The sequence below is a fragment of the Danio rerio genome, chromosome 5 (assembly GCF_052040795.2).
Source record: "Danio rerio strain M-AB ecotype USA chromosome 5, GRCz13ab, whole genome shotgun sequence".
Lineage (NCBI taxonomy): Eukaryota > Metazoa > Chordata > Actinopteri > Cypriniformes > Danionidae > Danio > Danio rerio.
In genome coordinates, this window is record NC_141025.1 from 53,286,743 (window position 1) to 53,306,301 (window position 19,559).

General features: G+C 35.9%; 2 protein-coding genes across 20 annotated transcripts in view; one reads left to right on the forward strand and one right to left on the reverse strand.

Moving 5' to 3' along the window:
• LOC147844367 (uncharacterized) overlaps nt 1-19,559 on the forward strand; it is a 768,760-nt gene that overhangs the window by 192,623 nt on the left and 556,578 nt on the right. The window lies entirely within an intron of this gene.
• Nucleotides 1-19,559, reverse strand: part of mef2cb (myocyte enhancer factor 2cb) — a 127,186-nt gene that overhangs the window by 86,821 nt on the left and 20,806 nt on the right. For 10 of the 19 annotated variants that reach the window (XM_087252974.1, XM_087252980.1, XM_087252970.1 and 7 more), the window contains exon 1: nt 17,636-17,875. The exons of the other annotated variants lie outside the window; for them this stretch is intronic. The gene's annotated coding sequence lies outside the window, so the exon portion shown is untranslated. Of the gene's footprint in view, nt 1-17,635; nt 17,876-19,559 lie in introns of those variants that run through there. 19 annotated transcript variants of the gene reach the window in all.

Consider the following 19,559-nt stretch of genomic DNA (forward strand, 5'->3'; position numbering starts at 1 on the left):
TTGTTACCTCATAAACTCTTTTCAACCCAGAGTAAAAAAAGAGCAGAGACGAGGGGAGACGTTTTTATAATGTGAGAATTTATTAGAGAACGTGTGAAATTATAGATGGACTGCTTTTCTGTTTTTGCAGTGATTAGTGAATGGCTCTTTTCAGGTGGTTTGCTAGATTAGGGCATTGGGTGGAGGGATTTATTTATGTGATACAGGGCGCTCTTTCAGGACTCTGCTGCAATACCTTCCTTCTGTCTCTACAGGAATCAACAGCTAATTACTTAAATAGTTCTACATGTACCTTAAAATAACACGCTGGCCCCTCCAACTTCCCAAAAGTTCACCTCTCTTTGTCAAAACAGCTCAAATTCTTGGCACAGGATCATGTAAGAAAAAAAAAAAACATACGATATGCTCTTGTGAGTTCACAGCACATTTTCTACGACTAAAAGTTATTTGCTGAGCAGTTTATCAGTCATTAGAAGGGCCAAACCGAATCTGCAGACATTTTTTTGCTTTTTCTGCTGAGATCTTTGTAAAATATCTGAGGATTTATGGTTTTGGGAGTATCATAACTAAAAACTTAATATATGAAAAAGTTATACTTTTTAAACTTTTATTTAATGTTTTTAGAATACAAATCCAAATAGATCAACTTATTTGGTAAACAAAGCAAGTCTACTTATTTACAGTAATTTTGACTTAACTATACTGTAAATAAATCATATGAACATTTTCATATTAGTTAATAATATTTCTAAAAATAATTTAAAAGCTGAATTTACACACACATACACAAGTAAATAAATAGTTTCGATGGGGAAAATCCATGGAAATCTTGGGATTTCTGCACATGCACATTCCTTGTGGCCCTAGTTATTAGCAGCAAATCTCAGACAAAGACTTCAGCTGTAACCAAATTCGCATATGAAAATTTACTGGGTAAGCAGAATTAAATAACTTTATATTAATTTAAACACCTTCTGTACGTATAAATCTGTCATGCATCTGCCTTGTTGGAATTAAACTCTGACCTTTGATTAAAATAATTAACCAAATTCAAACAACTCCCCATGTTTTTTATTTTTTTATTTTTTATTTTGTGTGGCTAGAGACAATTTTAACACAATAGAAATCCAGCTACACATACTGATGCACATACAGAGTGTCAACTTTTTTGGGAACACTTTATTTCGATGGTCCATTTGAGTATTAGTAGACTGTCTGCTTAATATTTGTTGACACTGCTCCTTCAACAGACATTTAACTGACTATAAGAAACCTTGCAAGAACATGGCAACCTACACTAACCCTAACCCCAACCCCAACCCTATTCACAACCTAATAGTCTACTTATAATCTAATGAGAATTAGTTGACATGTGGATGCAGTGTAACTTAAATTGAACAAACGAACAATTAAAGTGTGACCAATTTTTTTTTTTTTATAATAAACAAGAACAATTCAAGAAAAGAAGAAAAAAATTCTTGGTTAACTTGAAACAATAGATTACATCAATCTAAACTGGAATAAATAATTAATTAATCTAAAATCAGCTATTGGTAAAGTTTTTACCCATGATTTTCCCATTGATACCACTGGTTTTACACTTGGGAATCTCGATTATAATATGTCATCTTCAATATATTTACCTTTTGTGTCATGAAAAGTACACCTTTGCTTCCAACAAGTCTTTTGTACTGTTTTTAACTTGTGTAAGAGTGAAGCATGGATATTTAGATCGACATGTACTCATTGCTTTTTCACATGGCAGCACGCGACCAAGCGCAACAGTGGAAAATAGAATGAAAGGGTGTTAACAGAAGTTGCATCCTTCACAAAGTCAGCAAACAGGGAAAGTGTGGCCCACTATAGCCTGAACCGGTGAAGCTGAGAGCTGTCTTTCAATTAGCAATTGGTTGTTGGCCCAAGGAAAGCATGTGTCAACTCTAACTGAAAGAGGCGCACTAAAGCCAGCTGCTTAGCTGACAGACAAACCGAGTGAATGGCTTAATGACTGATCACTGTCCTGTTCTGGTCCACCAGTTGTTAGTAAAGGGGCAAGGCAAAAATAAAAGCCCCAACACTGGTTTGGTCTTCTCATGAACAGAGCGATGGCCTCTGTGGTAGGCTCGAAATGGAGATTGTGTAGGTTGCTATGGGTGGTTTTGTCAGTGAGTATGTCAAAAACATTACCTCAAAGAATCTTTTAGACTTCTGGGTGAGTTCTTAGTAGAGTGGAACAGAGTTAAACAAAGAAAGGAGAACAGAAACAGTGCCCAACTACGAACTGTTAAAGCAACTACAAAAAAATAAAAAAAATAAAAATGAAAGAGAAACAGTATTTGAGATTTCAAACTGTTCTCTTAATCTCTTAAGTTAAATAACTATTTATTCAGTAATGTTTGTAAGACTGAATAACTGAAATCAAGCACATTTGAATCTTGAATGCATCTGTGTGAACACAATAACAGACTAAATAAAGTAAACATTAAACATGGCGTCTTTCGTGAGTTACAAATGATACATTTACAAATGATGTATTTCTTCTCTTGACTTTTAGATTAATTTAAAAACATTATTTTTTGTATTCTGAGAAACGAAATGGCCTTCAAATTGTATCACATAACAGACAACTAGTAGCTTGGCACAGCTTAAACTAAAATCACTTTTAAGTCTGTGAAGGTTTGCTTAGTTCATCATATTAGCAACTCTAACCCACACACATAACAATCATGACTTATCTACTGTGACTTATGACTATGAGTCCTTAAAAGTCCATTAAAAATTAAAAGAGAAAATATTTAAAAACTTCCCTCAAAAATAACTTTTGCTGTTTGTTCAAACTACTAGAAACAACACAATTCTTAAGCTTTTTTGAAACAACTTAATTATAATTATATTCAATCCACTTGTAAAAAATATGAATTTAATTCAATCAATTTGGGTTGGGAGCAGTGCCAGTAGAGTTGTTTGGGGAAAATATCTAATTGTAATTTCTTTCACAGATATTACAATTTCGATTTGATTTGCGATTTCATTTTATAGTCAGTCTTAAGCTCAATATTCTGTATTGTAGCTTCTTACTGTTAAAATTGCAGTGCTTTTTAGGAACTGAAAATATATTAACTTACTTAAACTTGCATTAAATATTCAGAAATGATTTTTTTTCCCTATAGAAAACAGTAAACACTAATAAAATGACCTTGTGTAATGTAAACAAGTTGAACTTAAATTAGGGAGATAGTGTAGCTTATTATAAAAACAAAAAAAATAAAAATAATTATAAAAATACAGAACACTTAGCAAACTAACTCGGCTGAAACAACTCTGAAATTGTACTTTGCTGTTGCTTGCTACTAGATTGAGTGTCACAGGCAATACTTTCAGTTGACATTTTTAGCTAGACACTTATTACTCAATTGTCCTCAATCAATTGCTAGTAAGACTATCACACAAAGACAGCACGCATTTGCTCTGGGTAGGGGAAATTAAATAATACAAATATATTTCATATCGCAGCCCCTTAAGATTAGTTAATCACAACATTTCAAATTGCGATTGCGATTCGATTTCAATTATTCGCACAGGCCTAAGTGTCGGTGAAAATTACTTTTAAAAGTTAGTACAATATTGAGTTACCCCCAAAAACTAACTATTCGAGTTACTTAGTTACTTTTTATGGTACGTAATACGGTATGTTACTTTTGAGTTACTTTTGCGTTACTTTTTCTTACCAGGCTGGGCTTGATCTTTTTCAGAATATTTTCAGAAATTTTAATAGAAAAGCACATAAAAAAATTATATTTTACCATAATATCTGAGAACTTCTTGACCACATAGCTATACATGCCGTATACAGATTTTTGAAAGTTTAAAGCAATGTGTTTGCTACTTTTATACTGTTTAAGTAAAATCCTTGTCTATTGAGACAATCCCCCTCAATGCGTTCAAAACTGAACACATTCTCTCATTGACTACGTGATTCATTGTAACTTCTTTCATTTTAATTCAGCAATTTAGTTATTTATAAAATATTATGACTTATTTTTGAAAATTAATGCATTACTTTACTTGTTACTTATATACTGTAATATCATTACATAATCTGCATAACTTGTAGTGCGTTACACCCAACACTGGTTGGGACAACATGAAGGAATTGTTTGGAACCAAGCATTTTTTACAGTGTTTATCTTTTCACAGGCCTGACATCTTCACTCAAAAAAAAATAAAAATTGGAGAATGAAAATGTCTTGAGATGTTTGTCGTGTTGTTGGGGGCAATAGTTAGGGGGCAAGACAAAATCATGTGACCTCCTTGCAACACCAGACAGCACGCTTGAATGATCCTCTGATTATTTCATCGCACATTTTTTATCCCCTCTTCTCCCTCTGTACCACGGCATTCTAATCAGACTAATTAAAAGCTTTGTTCATTTGGAAATCTCCGATGACAATTTGTTTCACTCTACCCTACAGCGGTCCTGTGAAAAGAGAATTAAATTTGATCTTCTGACAGCAATTATTAAACGCTCCCTCCTGGCTTCAATTAAGCCCAGAGGCTAACGTGGCTCACCAGGCAAGAGCGAGGGCCAAGATACTTCCTTTGCCACTTTATCATCTTTCTCTCTCTCTCTCTCTCTTACTCTCTTTCTTTTCTTCAGATTTTTTGGTGGGATCTCACTGCAGTGGGATTTTTTTTAGTTCCTTCTTGTTCGGGTTTTATAAAGGGAAGAAAGGGGATAAGGTGGAAAAAGGAAGTTGAGCAACCTTTCCTCTCTGATCAATCGCCAGTGATTGCATGAAAAGAGTTTTCAGTAATTATGGTGAAAGAGTCGATGACCAGATGTCTCTTTCACATTTACTGTACTCAAAAGCAAGCATCGTAGGTTAAAGGTTAGGCTGATATTGCAATGATAATCAAATATGTCACCAGTTTCAAAGGTCTAGCAGAAATATACCCTCCTGCAACATGTAGGAAATATAAGCATTGGAAACTCAGCAATGCAAATACATGCTTCTGACTGATTTGTGACCTGCTCTCTAAGCAAAATACATGAGAACGGCAGAGTAACGGTTTCAATCTGACAAAGCAATACGACCAAATGACTGTGTGAATTCACTGTGATCAGAGTAATGAATCGATTTCTGCCCTAACATCACGTAAGCCATTTTGGACCCCCTTTTTTAGTTGACCTCTAAACTGATCACAAAACACATTTAGCTCTGTCAGGAAGAACATAATTTGAAGTTGAAACCCATTCAGCAAGGATGTCCTTCAAAACGTTGACCTGACTTTTTTTTATCCCATTCCCCCCACACATTTCTCTCTCTCATTGGTCCCAAAGCTCTGCGAGGAAACCGAGTAACCCAGATCGGGAGGAAGAGAGCACGGAAGAGGAGAAGAAGATTACGTGTGCCCAGACACTATCTCAAATCTCCTGCTGCAAAATGTTATGCCATTATTGGCCACCCTCCCTCCCCCACTTTGGTTTTCCGAAGTGATGATACAATTCAGATCCAGAACACACAGATCCACTTGATTGTAGGAAGCATTGCTGCTCTGTTGACATTGCGGATCATTTAACGGTGATTGTTGCAGTTAGCGTTTGTCTAAACATGAGTGCCAAAATGACTGGGTGACGCCTATCTCTCTTTCCTCCTCTTTAACCGCTTCTTCTTGACTCACTCCTATTTCTTGGCCTCACTTCCTTTTATGCAGGACTAGTGAAGTGGAATAGACTAGTTGGATAGCTGCATGACTGACAAGTCAGCTGAAAAAGGCTTGTAAAATTCTGCAGGTTTTGGGTGCTCTGAATATCCCTCAGACACGTTTGATAGGGGGCCCTTACATAAGACGTGTTCAAAATCAGTTTGGCACACACTGGGATTTGGAGATACATTTTTTTAAAAGCAACGCTATTTTTAACTTGACATGTCATCTAAAAAAATGCAATGCTCATGGTGGGATGCTCAAAAACAGCTTGTGAGAGGACTTAACATGATAGCACACCTATATGAATGTATATGGCTTTAGAAATGTATGATCAAAGGAAATTAATCTGACATTTCACAGAGTGTTTTACTGTGCAAAGGTGTATAACAAAATTTCTAGCAATGTCACCATTTATCAAATCTAAACAAGAGAACTTTTTAAATATTAATTTGATATAAAAATGATTCTGCCTCAATTTTTCTTTGTTGCAATTAATTACTAATGTTTTTCTTTTATCATGGTAAAAGTTATTATCATAATACTGACCTAAGCTCCAAAATAGGCTACTTCAACAGGTATAACAAACAAAAAAATTGTTTCTAGCATTGTATATATACTTTAGTTCATTGTATATACATGTTCAAAGTGAACAAATTAAACTTTAAAAGTATAATAAAGTACAACAGATAACACTTTACTATACTTATCATTAATAAATCATTGTTAATGTGATAAATAACCATATTATACAGTGTTTATATGTTAAAGCCGATTTAAATATATATATATATATATATATATATATATATATATATATATATATATATATATATATATATATATATATATATATATATATATATATATATATATATATTATTTTTTGTTATTAACATTTAATAAAATGATTACGACAGTGGATTTTGATGAATTATGAAACTTACCTTTACCTAAGAATAATAAATGAATTTGTAGTTGTCATTAAAGTGACTTCAGTTAAATAAATTGTTGTTAACAATTGGAAATTTACTGTGCAGAGTTAATGAACAAAAGGCCAATAAATAGTCACAGAATATATATATATATATATATATATATATATATATATATATATATATATATATATATATATATATATATATATATATATATATATATATATATATATATACATATGAACAACCACTGCAATTACACCATCTAACTATATAGGGATGTCCCGATTAGGTTTATTTGCCAATATTATTAGTCCAAGTCGTTTGATTTTGAGTATCTACCGATATCGAAACCGAATCCGATACTTCTATAATACATTTAAAAGTTTCAAATCCAGGTTCTATGTGCTCCACAAGCATAAGAAATTCGGGGTTCTATATAAAAGTGAATGGCAGGTCACTCATTGCGATCATATGTTCTATCTTGGTTGTTATGTCCTTAGCCTTCACGCTGTCACGGGGCATACTTTCTCTCCTCTTCAAACTTTCCTGCAGCTGAGCTGACTTGTTTTTTGGTTAGGTTGCCTGGGTTAAATTGCTGTATTGTGTCGACCGCATGATAGGGTCTATTTCCTATATATATATATATATATATATATATATATATATATATATATATATATATATATATATAGTATTTTGAAGTGCCCACAATATCAATTTTGTTCATGTTGATTATCATGTGTAATTTCTGATTATGATTCCTAAGTTCACATTTGACAATAGGTTTCTTTGAACGTCATTAAGAAATAAATAAATCAACCTTACCTAAACTGAAGTACATTAAAATATTTATTGCATTAGTATTATATAATTTATCCTGCAACTCACACACACACACACACAAAGAAAAAAATGTGTGTGTGATTTCTTCTGGTAAGATACCTGCAACCCCCCCTCTGGTGTCTTCACAGCTTGTTGCAGAGGGACCAGTCAGCCCTGGGCCGCTCTCTCATTACGGTCTCAGCATGCCGATGCACACCCCCCACCCCCCGTTTGTAGTGGTAAGAGGAACCACCAGGGGCTGGCACAAGTTACTCCGCGACCGGCTCGGCCCGACCTCATCAAAGCACGCGCTCGTAATTTGTCACAGAAAGCAACCAATTAAGATGCGTTAAGGGACGAGGGAGGGGAGGGGAAGGAGAGAGGGAAGGGTAGACGGGGCAAAGCAGTGAAAAAGATAGCATTTGATTAAAGAGTCAGCGCAGCTGCGGTGAATCAAAACGGCCCAGACTTTCAAAGAAAAACCTCAAACATGGACGGGAGGTTTAGTGCGCCGAGCTAGTGTGATCAGATAAAGTGCTGCTGGTTAACCCTTGAGGAGGAAGAAAGAACGGAAGAAAAAGAGAGAGTAAATATTAGATTTTCATGACTTTTACAGCTCTTATGCAGATATACATGCTTACTGGATGGACGTCATTTCTGGACTACACAGAGGTGATCCTTCTTGTCAAACTCCTCCCACTTTGTCATGTCAGCTATTTTTAGTATAGTAAGATTTTTATTTTAGTCTTTTATGTCTATATATATATATATATATATATATATATATATATATATATATATATATATATATATATATATATATATATATATATATATATATGCGCTAAGTCTCCTTTTAAGGGTAATTATTTCAATTTTTTCCATGTTTCAACCTCATAGTGACATTCAAGATGTCCTGCCATGCATCACTGCAATTAATCTCAGTCTCTCCCCTGAGTGCACAACAAAATGTTCCACAACTTGTACCTTTTTTTCTTTCAAATTCTCCACACAGGAGTATCCATGTGTAGCGTGTGATGTGTGCGCGTGTATTTCACTAGTTGTTTCTATATTTATTTATTTTCTCAGGCTTTACCTTGTTGTTCAGTAAGATGTCAGGGTTGCGCGCATTTGCATAGCTTCCTTTGCCGTGCGTTTCTTGTGTCTTGCAGCTGTGACGGGCCTGTTTTTTTTGTACATGTGATCAGAAAACAGTGACAGCGAAAGTTTTCCGATGCCGCACGCTGGATTAAACAGCTTCACTTTTCTGCTTCATACTTTGCAGTAATCTCAATAAAAAAATGGTAGTCAAATGTGAAAAAATCTCTGCTCAAGAATAAAAAATTGCGAGATACATATCTCGTGTTGTATTTTCAGGCATTTATATAAAAAATAATCACCCTTCTAATTGCTGTTATTCTGATGGTAATCACTCACTCGAGCTAAATAATGACCGCTTCTTGATTCGACTTGATAAGAGCGGAAAAGAAAACAAGGGAAAGCAAGTGCTTACAGCCGGTGTTGTATAAATCAGGTCTGTGTGTGTGTGTGTTTTCCAGAGGCTTATCTACACCATCTTGTTTTAAGGAGGGGGGTTTGGGAAAGTGCAGCCTGCAGAAGGTTGTGAAGGGAGGGAAGCTTTTTCTCAAGGCTCCAGCCACTCGGCAGCACAGGGATCGGCCCAGCGATCTCCCTCGGCTCCCGATCCAGCTGCAGCGTTCACATAACCCCAGCTGTCCCCCTCGGCTTATGATAGCACAACTCGTCTCTCCCTCCCTCTTTCGCGTTTGCACCCATAGACTTTTCCACTCCCTTCTGCACTGCTGGGCACACATCGGTCCTCGTACGTTGTTTTTCTTTTTCCATCTTGTATGTTTTTTCGCAGATTTCTTTTCCCCCCACCCCTGAGAAAAGTCCTATGGCTGTTTGACCCTGAGATGGGATGAGAATGCCCACCCCTCCTCCGTCCAGCCTCCCTTTCCTCGATCTGGCGCCGGCATTGGGGACTGTCTTTCTCCAGTCTCCTCTTTTCACCATCCTGCTATCCTATCCTTGACTCTCCCTGGGTCTGCTCCCAGCTCCGGCATTAGGCAGACGTTCCTGCTGCGCATTATCCCAAATAAACAACTCATTACACATGTAATTAACCGAGGGGGCTAGCCAAGCATCGGAAGCTAATCCACACCAGCGTTCCCAGTCCCTCTCTTTTCCGATTCTGCTGGAGGGAAGCTTGGAGAAAAGAAAAAATAATAATAAAGTGGGCTGTGTTTGGGATGAGAAAGTGAAAACGGTTTCAAATTGACTTTCCAACAAAATTAGCTATTCTTTTGGGGTCCTTTCTATGAATTGTGCTTGGCTTTTCCATGTTTTCTCGACCATCTCAGAAGTGGGTCATCGATGGGCTGCCTAGCAGCATTTCAAAAAACATGGAAAAAAGAAGGTCTGAGCTCTCCTTGCTGAAAACAGTTGTAGACTTTTTACGAGCAGCCTGCTTATCCAATTAAACTGTCATAAACACATTAATATAACGGCACATGCCTGTTCGGGGAGAGAGGGAAAGAGCCTAACTGCCGCTTTATTAACATGAGGTTTCTTCACCTGCGCACTGAAGCTTGACAAGAGCAGTTCCTCTTTCTCACGAAAGATGATGATGAATCTAATAAGATTACACCTCCTACGTTAACAGGCCTGCAGAGCACAGTGCTTTTAATCTGACCCAGGAAACAATAACCTGAGGATAAAAGCAACCATGTCAGTATAATGAAATTATATCCATTATGTCCCGTACTCTAGTGGGAGCAATTCACTGTTGTTGAAAAAGGCAGCTGCTGTAAAAATATGTTTAAGTGGTTACGAACATATTTTAGAGATCAGTTTTTGTCATTTATACGGAAGGAAAATACTCTCAACAGCACCTAAAGCTGAGTTCTAATCTGTATGAGGTGTCAGGCCTCTTCTCAGGCCTCTCTGCGGTCTACAGGTGCTAACGTAGAGTCCAGAGGTGCAATACACAACCCCTCTAGAGAGACACCAGCGGGAAACTGGGGCGAGCCTGCGAGAATGTTTGCAGAGTCAAATTCAATCATGCCACATCATTAATTCACATCTTAACAGTTAGCAACAGGACTGCGGACGTCGTAATGTGCTAAGTGCAGGGCTCTTAACACTGAGGTTTGTTTTAATCAAAAATACATTACATTTAAAAGTTTGAGATTGGTATTAATATTAAAAAAGAGTGTCTTACACTTAGCTGTGTTGCATTTAATTGTTCATACATCTATTCATACATCTACATTCATCTATTTCATTTCGACTTGGTCCCTTTATTAATCAGGGGTTGCCACAGTGGAATAAACCACCTTCATTGTAGTTTTTTCTAACTAGACAAGTTGAACTGGCTCTAAACAGTAATTTGGACATTTTAAAACAAGGGAAATCTATTCATTTCAGCAAATAGGCTTCAAAATTTGTACATTTCCCACACAGAGAAAGAAAAATATCAGTGTTAAACATGTCATTTATGTTGAGCATTGTTTATGTATGTCATCTTATTTTTAAAAAGCTTTTTATACCTAATCCAGGCCTAAAATAGGTTTTGTTTGTGTAATATAATGCAGACAGGTCGATTGAGTGATCTCAATAATCTTTTACATAAATTAAAATTCAAAAAAGCAGTTAATTTAGTATAAAACTTTTTTTGCTCCCTGACAAATCTTTATTAGGTCCCACTTTATATTAAGTGGCCTTAACTAATATGTACTTACACAGAAATTAATAGCTTGTTACAATGTACTTATTGTGTAAATACAAGTATTTACTGTGTACTTATGCATGATAAATACATGTATGTAATTACATCTGTAATTAACTTTTGTAATTACATTTGTAAATACACTGTTGACCATCCCTTACACCTTAACCCACCCTTAAACCTACCCATACCACCAAACCTGTCCATAACCCAACCACTATCCCAACTCAAAAGCACCACAAGTGTTCTCAAATACATTATAAACACAGTAAGTAGATTGTATTTATTTATTTTTTTGTAAGTACATAGTAGTTAAGGACACGTAATATAAAGTGGGACCCTTTATTATAGTAAAACTATTGTCACTTAGTAGCGTTACATTTGGTACTTTCACTGGAGGTGGGAAAATACTTTATTGTTCATAAACAGCTCAAGTTTGTAATGAAGAAATAAAATTAGCACTTCTCTTCTAAAAATATTCCATGATGTGGACATCGCCCTATTAGATTACACTCCTTGCCTACGCACAGTTTTTTCTCTCTTCTCTCCACACACTACCTTCTCTTTGCCATATTTGCCTTCTCTGTCGCAATGTATGGTCATATGACTATTTTCCATTTAATAAGTTCCTGTTAAAACCCAGACATATCAAAGGGAGAGTGTAATATAGACAGGATACATTGTGAACGTTGGGCGGTGGGGGGACAGCGGAGCTCTCGCCAGAGTCTCGGCAGGTATCTCCCTTCCTTTCCTTGTCTATTTATAACCCATGAGCCGCTGTGATCCAAAAATAAGACAGCGACCAATTTTAACCTGAACAATACTGCAGGCTCACAATCGTAGTCCCTGGCACACATATGTACGCACAAGCAGACAAACACAGGCCAACAAAAAAAAAAAAAAGTCAATCTCATGGCTGAGCTATTTCTGGCGGGACAGCAACATTTAGGAAGTGTGGGCCACGGGCCAGCGAGCAGTTTAATGACACGCCTGCGTCACATGGTCTCTTGTCACAGGAGCTCCCGCCATTGTTAGGGTTGAGCGCGGGCACGCACACACAAGGTTATTTGTTTTTCCAATGGGGCCTTAAGAGAGCAGCTGCAGGTGAAAGGAGCCCCCTCCGCAATTCACCATAGAAAACACAGCAGTCCACGGCCTGTCCTGTCCTGCACTGACCAGCAAACCCTAAAGTTTCAAATGAAGTGCTGCTCTTATTAATTATGCATACAAGTTGGAGCCGCACATTTCCTTTCCTTCTTTCTCTCTTACTATTTTTCTCTCCCTCTCTCTTTTTCATTCTCTTCTTTTCCAGATGGAGGATCTGTAATAAAATTAATGACATCATTGGCTGTACTTTGGAGCAACTACTGGAAGAAAAGCCATACATCAAAGTAAACAGTATATTGTGGAGAAGAGGGAACTTAACTTAGAAATTAACTTAGAAATTAATATGAGGATATCTTCTATTATTATCTATTAGAAGATGTTCTTTCTTTCTTTCTTTCTTTCTTTCTTTCTTTGTATGTATGTATGTATGTAAGTTTGTATGTATGTATGTATGTATGTATGTATGTATGTATGTATGTATGTATGTATGTATATTTATGTATATATGTATATATATAAATACATACAAATATACAAACACATACACAATTAAATATATATATATATATATATATATATATATATATATATATATATATATATATATATATATATATATATATATATATATATATATATATATATATATATATATATATATATATTAATTCAGATACATTGTACTTTGCAGTCTAAAATTAATAGCACTTGGCAATTGTTGTGAAATACAACTGGCTTAAGACAGAGCAGACAGCCAATGGCTGAAAGTGGTTGGTCTGATTGGTTGTTTTGGAGGTGGCTGACAGCCTGCTGAAGGACCCTGTGCAAACGCCACCACAAACATAAAGGCATTAAGTGTCACAGTGCCAGGCTCACAGACACATCTCCTCCTCTGTTTTCACAACTTTTCTTTTTCTTTCTCTTCTCGAATCGCGAGTGTCCAGCGCAGCACGCTTTTTCCAAAGTTTCAGCCTCCGATGCTGACAGGCCGCTGTTGAGAACGGCGCAGATGACTGCAGAGAGACACACGTGTGTAGCTTGGCAGGACACCGCTCGTGAGAGCTGCTCTTGCGAGCGCCTGAGAGGCTGTCTTTGCAAGCTCGGCTGAATGAAACACCTCAACCTCACACTAATGAAAAGAAACTCTTATTTCCTCCCGTCGTTTTATGTTCAAACGCATTTAAATCACATCTGTCGGTTGTCAGACAGAGTGGCCTGCGTTTGCTACCGAATGAGCTTAAAAAAATAAGACACCAAACAGTACACCATGATAAAAATCACAGCGGCGCGACACTTTGAACGTGTCAAGAGGATCTTCGAGTCCATTGTGAGAGGAGAAATTGCTAAAAATACATGCCTTGCCACACGGCAATGTGCAACGGGCAGCTCCGGCGACAGAGACGTCGGGGTTATGAATGTTATGTGAAGCTGGGGCACAGAGGCCCCTCTGTCCCCCCTCTCACCGGAGAACCTTACAGAATGACTGGGCTATGCTGCACCACTGACAAAGATAAATTACATTAGCTGGAAAATATTTCAGCATTTTTCCCCTCCCCTACCCTCTCGACTTGTCTCCCATTTTTTTATATTTTAAAGAATTTCGTTGTTTTTTGGCCCACATCCACCAGTGTGCCATGGGTCCTTCTGCCATGAAGTGAGATGCACACACTATGCCCGTGTGCTTTATCATGAAATTCATATTCTTCTCCAGTGTTTAAGCACGGAGTCGGCAAACAGAGATCTGGACAGATTAAGAAAAGTTGAGAGCTATCAAATCTAGTTGATTCCAAGTAAAACTTTTAAGCTGTTCATATTTCAACATGCATCTAAGTACACTGTAAAAAAAAATACTGGGATCCACATAATTTCTTCATATTGTCCCAACACAAATCGATTAAGCAAACCAATTTTTTTTTTTTTACAAATTAAAGTGGATTGACCATAAATTAAACTTAATTGGTTTTTGTTCAATCCACTTCAGTTTTTAAAAGCGATTAAACTAACTTAAATGATTTGAGTTGGGAGAACATGAACAAATTGTGTGAACCCAGCATTTTTTACACTGTATAACATATTTCAGTGTTACTTCTTTGTTTTTAAATCAAAAAGTTTTAACCAGTATTCAAATCGCCAAATCTTACAGAAATTCAACATCTAACAAAACACACTGTGTATAAAAAATTCTAAATTGCATGAAAAATGCATCAAAAGGGCTCTTGCATGTTGGGATGAACCCTCTTCCAATTGTTTTAACTGTTCTGTGGATTCTCATCTTTCCTAAAATGTGCTCTATTTCCCAAAGATAATGACCAAAGTGGAAGTGTTTAAATGTTTAAAGGGGGAAAGGCCAGAAGCTCCCTGCTAGACCACCCAAAATCTAAAGTGAGTTTATATGAAGCAGGAGTCACCTTTACCCATCTGATTTCTCCTGGAACAGCACCTCTTTTATGTTCGCAGCGTGATATGTTGCGCACATTCAAGCGGCAAACACACACTCTCTGACCTGTCTGTCATCGCAGCCTCCTCATGGCCACCTCTGCCATCCTTCACAGCTTTCTATCATCTGCTTGCGAACAAATATACAATAAAATATAGCTTTCCTCGTATCATGCAAATGCACACAGGCAACAACTCTCTGGACTATTTCCAGCTTTACACACAGACTTTTCAGCATACATAATAATTACTGTGTGTTCGGTACATACCACGTAAGCCCACAGCAGATCTTTAGAACAGAGAATACTGAGCTGAAAAATTCAATTTTATGCAGAAATATTCTTTTCACAATATAATTAAACATCAAAGGCAGGACTATTCCTCTGTGATTGAGCAGCACTCTAGTGAATCAACTCCACACACCACCTTCCACTTTACAGCGAGAAAGAAAGTTGCCAAGCGTCACTGCTAATTACAAAATAGAGACAGAAGCGAAGTTAAATTCATTATTCAAAAACCAGGACAGACTCGTATGCGCTCGTATAACGCCAAACATCATAACCTCTTTGAGGGTAAAAATGACTTATCTGAAGCTGCTTTATTTGCTTTATTAAACTAATTTTTAGCCTAGTAAATGAAGCTGAGAGGGTATGGGGGAAAAAAAAAACGAAATGAGAAAATATTTGACTTCATTAAACTCTAAATTAACACACTGCTGTGTAATAAAATGGGCTGATATTACTTTTTAGTATTATTGCTGAAGAGTTACAATGACAACAAAGACTTTTTCTTTGCCTCTGAGCTGGTAGACAGTGGCAAATGTTTGTTTAACACTTTAAATGACTTTTTAGAAATAAAATTAGATTAAAGACTATTACTTAGAATTAAACACTATAATATTTTTCGCATAATTATTCCCTTTGTTTAAAGATGAACCATCATTTATCACACTGCACATGCTTTCTGTAAGTGAGGGGAAAAAAGAAGTCTAATTCACAGATCAACTGAATTTTCCTTGCACTTTTTTTTCCCAGGGCAAAGCTGAAGACAATGCAGCCTAGTTTGAATGTGAGCTTCGGAGGGGCACACAAACTGTGCCTGAAGATGCCCCTAACAATCGGCTCAAGTACCTCAGCCAATCAGAGTGACACGTGGAGAGCTGATCCCTCTTTGAGAGAAGTGTAAGGCCATGTTGTCACTGTTGGTTTTGTGAATCGACAGAAGCCTAATCCCCGGTGATTTCCTAGAGACGACAGGTCTGAGGAGGACCGCTCGTGTTTGTGTGTGCGTGTTACTGTGCGTATGTGTGCTCAGCTATGAGAGGACCTTCTGAGTGTAATCATACGAGTCCACATGCGAGTGTGTTCATTTTCCTCTTGGGCAGATTAAGCAAACACTAAATCCCAGGAGAGCAACAGGTGAGACACTCACACATGCGTGCATACACACATAAATAGGAGCTTCATTGATTGTGTTTGCCTGTCCGACAGGATAGTCTAAAAAGAGTGTACTTGAGGTAGAAGTGACAGAAATACAATATGTGATGCCTTCTTGTGTGGATAATTGGAACTTTATTTCAATTTTTGAATAAACTTAGTATATATAAAAATTTACAATCTAACTTCTTAAATATTTTACCAAAAAAAGATCTTTTTTTCACGGTTAAGTTCAGGGATGCACAAAAAAATCTGTTAAGGAATAAAAAGTGCCAAAAAGTAATTTTCTTGTTAATTGAACAATCACATTGATTAATTTACAGCCGTATCTGTCTTCACCTTTACTTGTAAAAGTATGCAGGTTCTCATAATTTTGCAACCAGCATCTTAATTAGTCATTTCAAAATGTAATTAGATTCCAACAGCTTCTTACAGTAGCTCTTGAAATACTGATATAAAAAGTGTTCTTCACACAGATTTAAATCATATACATATTTAAAAGCATATATCTACAGACAAATTCACACTTTTGTGCCTTAATGAAATGCACTTGCACTTTCTGAAATATCTGATAGACACTTGACTGTTCCTATTAACTGTCCCTTCTATATATATATATATATATATATATATATATATATATATATATATATATATATATATATATATATACTTTTTATATATACTTTCATGTCTTTTTTATTTAGAAAACAACAAACAAGGTCTATTTTTATTACGCGTAAAACTGAAATTATGCTCGCATCTCAGTTTAAGTTAGACAGGGTAGTTTATTTAGACTTATACTTACAATTGGTACTTACTGTGATTTCATTTATTTATTTATTTTTTATATCTATATTATTATTGTTATTACTGTTTTATTTATTATTTTATTTCCCAAAGTGACTTTAGTTTTATGTTGAGATTTATCAGCACAAAGTTTCACAATGGTCTAATTTAGTCTGTAGCGCCTGATCTACCTGGATGTAAACAGACAACAGAATTGACACGAGGGAAAGTTCATCATATTTGAACGGCTCTTAATTCAACCCTGCGGTCTCTCGTCTGGTGACCCTCGGACCTCCACACATCACCGCGCACATCTTTTAGCAAGAACAAGAACAATAACAGCAATTTTCATAAACGACCGCTGTAAAGCGTGTTGACTAATTCTCTGAGCTGATTAAGCACTTTAAAAGACCCAAAGAAACGCACGCGCTTTATTTAAAAATAACCCTTAGTGATTCTTCAGACAGTGCTCACAGCAATAACGTGTGTTGTCGTGTCAACTTTCCTAACGGAGCTACTGTAACTCTCCCTTGTGGTCTCGCGAAATAACGGAGATGTTAACTCAACTGTTTACTTAACAACAATGTAAAATAATGTATCAACGACCGAACAAGCACGCGCCGGTGTCCGGTATCAGTGTCACTTACTTCATGGCGCGTCTGAAGTGTGTCCGGTGAAGTTTGTCCTGCGGTGTGACGGAAGGTGTTGAGCCGCCGGGTGGACTTCACCGCTCCACTCTTAAAATCCAGCAAACATCACCAGCAACATCGACCAAAAAGTGTCGTTTTCAAAACGCGTGTTTCTTTTTACGGGTCTAAAAAGCGTTTCAGATGCTGAGGTTGTGTCGGTCGTCCACGGTGAGGAATGATTAAGCCGTTATTGCGACTGATGATGTTGAGCTCCGCGTCTCTCTCTCTCTCTCTCTCTCTCTCTCTCTCTCTCTCTCTCTCTCCCTCTCTCTACGCAGGGCAAATAATCGGGTTTACTCTTGAAGGGGGACGGGCTTACATCACTCCAGTGTTTTAATGAAAGAAGCGCAACACTAATGCGTTTTTATCTCCTACCTGATAATGTCAAATCACACTGTGTATAATCTAAGTGTGAAGTGAAACAGTGGTAGATTTAGCTTTGTGACTTTTAACTTCATTTGTAGGCTACCCAGAGAGCTTTTTTTCAAGACGTGATTTTAGCAGATCAGTTCATAGAGCTGAATGGCAGCCTATATTTTAACACATTGTTATTAAAACTTTAATAGTCTTGTCTGCATCTATGTCACCTACAGTCTTTTAACATCAATTAAACCTTTTGGTGTAATTCCACAAAACTTCTTTTAAGTAAAATAGATCTTTAGATGGTATTTTACATGTACTGAACTGTTTACTAAATTTTTTATTTTTTATTTTTTGGTAAATGGTTTACATATTTTAAGGTTTTACTTAATTAATAAGCACTAATATTTTATTTGACACTTTTATTTTATTTATTTATTTTATTATTTTTTTTTAACCAACAGTTGAGTTTCCATATTTTACCCTGATTTAGGTAGAAACAGACAACTGAATTTTATATGCTCAACTATTTAAAGAGTTCAGATGCAAAAACAAAGTGTCCTCTGAACTTTCTTCTAAAATTAGCATTTTTCTCAGACTCCTGTTTTTATTTAGTAATTTCCTTTTTATGGCATAGATGATTTTCAGCTATTTTAACATGAATTAACTGAACATAAACATAAGGCAGAGTAAAATGCATATTGTAGAAGAAAATTCTAAATGGCACTTAGATGTTTTTGCATCTGAACTTTATTTATTTATTTATTATTTATTTATTTATTTATTTATTTATTTATTTATTTATTTATTTATTTATTTATTTAATTATTTATGATTATTTTCACTTATTCAAATCATTAGCAAATTGACAACTTGCTGTGATATGTTGTTCACATTTCAACAAATTTGTGAACGTTTAAGTATTTTTAAGACTGCTGATAATTAATAAGCTCTAAAATTTTAATTCACGTTTTTATGTTGAACTATTCATTCATTCATTCATTCATTCAAAATATTAGCAAATTGACATCCTGCTGCAATATGTTCCTTGCATGTTTTCAACAAATTTGCACTGTAGAATCCAGTTTCATTCATTCATTCATTCATTCATTCATTCATTCATTCATTCATTCATTCATTCATTCATTCATTCATCCATTCATCCATTCATTCATTCATTCATTCATTCATTCATTCATTCAAAATATTAGCATTTTGACATCCTGCTGTAATATGTTCCTTACATGTTTTCAACAAATTTGCACTGTAGAATCCAGTTGGAATCTTGTAAAGAAAATAAATTAAGAAAGTAATTCAACTGATGGAAACAGTGATGTTGTAGAAAAGAATAATAAAATCATGTTGGTTAACATTTTTTTTATAAACATAAATATATTTTAACCCAACATATGGCTTTGTGTTTTCATTTTGCTTTTAGTAGGTGTTAGTCCTTTTTTATTTTCAAGCAGTTCTAGTTATTTTGGAAACCACATCTACAGTACTTAACAGCGCTCTAATGAAA